The sequence below is a fragment of the Carlito syrichta genome, unplaced genomic scaffold (assembly GCF_000164805.1).
Source record: "Carlito syrichta isolate Samal-C Ts95f unplaced genomic scaffold, Tarsius_syrichta-2.0.1 Scaffold305681, whole genome shotgun sequence".
In the NCBI taxonomy this organism is placed as follows: Eukaryota; Metazoa; Chordata; class Mammalia; order Primates; family Tarsiidae; genus Carlito; species Carlito syrichta.
Window position 1 is genome coordinate 3972 of NW_007249777.1, and position 4013 is coordinate 7984.

Here is a 4013-nt window from a genome sequence, read left to right on the forward strand (position 1 = left end):
CTGGTAAATTAGTTTGCAGTTAGGGTCAGTCACCCCTGGTCTCCTGTGAAGGACAGTTCAGATTACCCTTCGTTCAGCACTCTGGTCTATGTCTTTATCAAGCTTGTTTCTCCCGTTTCAGTGTTGTTACCTTGAATCGTCAGCAGGTGGTGCTATCTCAGCTGCTCGCCCCAGAGGGGGTGGGGCAGGACAGGAACAAGATGGCTGCCTGCCTCAGGGTGGGCAACAGGAGCCTTACGGCAGCAGGCAGGACAGTCTTTGTCACAGGAGAGGTGGCAGCGATCCCAGCAGATCTTCCCTGAAGGGGTTTGATGTGGATCGCCTCAGCCCGGGTGGTGTGATGTGCCACGGCCGTCTCAGAGACTGCAGCAGCGGCAGCGGCGGTGGGGGGAGGGGCTGCAGCGGCGGTGGCGGCGGCACCGTTTGCACCGCAGTGACTGTCCAGTCCTTTGTGATGTCCCAGCAGTGGCAACGGCTGAGCTCCATATGAAGAGCAGGCTGCGATGTTGGGGTCCACAGCCCCCCAGGGCTAGAGTCAGAGACCCACTGCAGATCTCCTTTGCAGAGGACTTCAGAGACCGGGTTGCCCTGTCGCCATCTTGCCGCTTCTCCGACCCTTTCACTTTCAAATTTACTTATTTGGAATTTAAATTCCACTCACAAAATATTAATGGCTACAGGAATTATCCTCCTGCCATGCAAAAGTTAAAAACTGGATAAAATGTTGAAACAATACTTTTCAAACATTGGACAACTGGCAATGCTTGACTGTGAACTCTGAAAGGAAAGAATCAAATGTGCTGGGTGCTCTGATTGCCCAGCTTCCTGCCTGGAGTCCATTTTTAAGCCAAGCATAGAGCCAACAGTCTCACTGAATTGAGACTGAAGTTAGGGAGGGCAAGGTGGCTAGATTTGTGGGGTGAACTACTGGAAAGGAAAAAGCTGCAAAGAGAAAAAGAACTCAAGGGGCTCTTACAAATCTTTGACTAAATGCTAGTGATAAATATGATATCCAATAGAGGACAAAACACTAGATGAGATTAATAGCAGATTAGATACTGCAAAAGAGAAGATCAGTATACCTGATGTATACTTGATCAGTATACTTGATGTAGCTCAGCAAAATAAAACACAAAGAAAAAAGTCTAGGAAAAAATTAACAGAGCATCAGCAACATATGAAACAATATCAGAAGATAAATGGCTAAAACATATATAACTAGAGTATCAAATAGAATGGGTGGGAAGGACAGAAAAAAATGTTAAGAAATAATGACTGAAATGGTCAAAATTTGATGAAAACTCTAAACTCTCAGATCCAGGATGCTCGAGAAACTTCAAGAAGGAAAAACATAAAGAAAACCAAACTAAGAAACAGTATAAACTCAGTGATAAAGAGAAAACGGGGTAAGGGCAGTAGGGACACATTACATAGAGAGGAACAAAGAGAAAAATGACAGTAGACTTCTCATCAGAAATTTTACAAGCCAGAAGGCAATGGAGCAACATCTTTAAAGTACAAAAAAAAACAAACAAAAACAAAAAAAAAACTTTTGAGCAAGGATTCTATACCCATAGAAAATCACTTTCAAAAGTGAAAGCAAAAATTTTTTCAAAAGCTGAAAAAATTCATCGCCAGAAGAATGCACTACAAGCAACATGAAAAAAAGTATTTTAGACAGAAGAAAAATCATACCAAATGGAAATTTGAAGCTATACAAAAGAATAAAGAGTATAGAAACAGTGGCTGTGTGGGAACATATAAAATACTAATTTTTAATCTCTTTAAAAGACAATGGATTATTTAAAGCAACAATAATAGCACATATTGTGGAGATGTGTATGAGAAAACAACACAATTTATGACAATAACATGTAAAAAAAATAACACAAAGGCCAGGAGGAAGAAAATGAAAATATACTGCTGCAAATTGTTTACACTATATATAAAATAGTGTAGTATATAATATTATTTGAAGGTAAATTGTGATAAGTTAAAAATGTATTGAGGTTATGCTAGCTTCATAGAATGAGTCAGAACATTTTCCCTCCTCAAGTTTTAGAAATAGTTGGGAATAATTGGTGTTTGGTGTGTGTGTGTGTGTGTGTGTGTGTGTGTGTGTGTGTGTGTGTGTGTATTCGGTATAATTCTTCAGTGAAGTCATCGTGTTCAGGCCTTTTTTTGTTGTTGGGTGACTTTTTTTTTATTACTGATTTATTCTCTCTCCTTGCTACTAATAGGTCTACTCTGACTTTCCATTTCTTCATGATTTAGTCTTTTTGTTTGATTTAGTCTTGTGTTTTTAGGAACTGTCCATTTTATCTAGGTACCCAATTTGTTGGTGTATAATTGTTCATGGTACACTCATAATCTTTTTTATTTCTGTAGAATTGGTACTATTGTCCAATTTCTTTTCTTTCATTTCTGATTTTAGTAACTAGAGTTGTCTTTCTTTTCTTCTTAGTTCTTCTATCTAATGATTTGTCAATTTTGTTGATTTTTTTTCAAAGAATCAAATTTTTCTTTTATTGGTTTTTTTCTCTTTTTATTTTGCATATCCTTCTAACGAATCATGGATTTTCTCTACTGTTTTTCTTTTTCTTTTTTTTTGAGTTGGAGTCTCACTCGCCCAGACTGGAGTGCAGTGGCTGCTCCCGGCCACCGCAGCCTCGACCTACTGGGCTCCGGCGATCCTTCCGCCTCAGCCTTCCAAGTAGCCGGAATTACAGGCATGCGCTACCATGCCCGGCTGATTTTTTGATTTATTGTAGAGATGAGGTCTCACTGCCCAGGTGGGTCTCGAACCCGCGGGCTCAGGCAATCCACTCACCTCAGCCTCCCAAAGGCATGGGATTACAGGCTGAGCCACCAAACCCGGCTCTCTACCATTTTTCTATTGTCTGTTTCTTATTTCTTCTTAGGTTTCATTTATTGTTCTTCTCCTAGTTCCTTAAATTGTAAAGTTATTGATTTGAGATCTTTCTTGTCTTTTAAGTAAGCATTTATAGTTATAAATTTCCCCCTTAACATTGATTTTACTGTACTCCATAAGTTTTGGTATGTTGCAGTCTTGTTTTTATTTATCTTTAAGTATTTTCTAATATCCATGTTGATTTCTTCTTTGATTTATTGGTTGCTTGACAGTGTGTTGATTAATTTCAAAATTTGCGAATCTTCCAGTTTTACTTCTGTTATTGATTTCTAACTTCATCATATTGTGATCAGAAAAGATACTTTATGTGATAACTATCTTCTTAAATCCATTGAGACTTAATTCGTGGCCTAACATGTGGCCTAAAAAATGTCCTATGTGCACTTGAGAAAAATGTATGTATGTTGTTGGAGTGTTCTGTTAAATCTAGTTGGTTTATTGTGCTGATGAGTAGTTCCTGTAACCCATCTGTAATAGGATCTGGGATTATCAAGGTTCATGGGGTCACAGAATTGAGCAAACCCAATTCTGAAAGGATCCAAATTCAAACCTAGCCAGAGGGAACCCAAATTACAAATTAAAAAGAGTGAGAATTTTTTAAAGTAAACATATAAGATAATGAGGTTATATGTCACAGCTTAATACGTGTACTCATATGTATATTTTTGTTATAGTCATAAAAGTGAGAAGAGCTAATAATTTTTTGAGCAAAGAATTTTTTAGGAACTAAGTTAGAAAAATTAATCTAGTATTTTGTCCTATTGCATGCACTTGTGTGTGATTAAATATACCATTTCTGGTTGGGTTTAGGAAAAGTTTACCAAATTTGTAGATTATTAGAATGGTTGATCATGTTTTCTATTTGGAAGTGGATGAAATAGCATAAAAATGCATGAGCAATTTTAAATTTTTTTATTATATGATATGATTAGATATTTACTTTAAAATTATTTTCATGTGCTGAAACTTGTTCCATGTAGTAAAGCGTTAATAAAATTTAAATTATGCAAGCACATGAACTAGAAATGCAATTATGTGTAATTGACATTGGCAATATAATTGAAAGGCATGCCTTTACTAT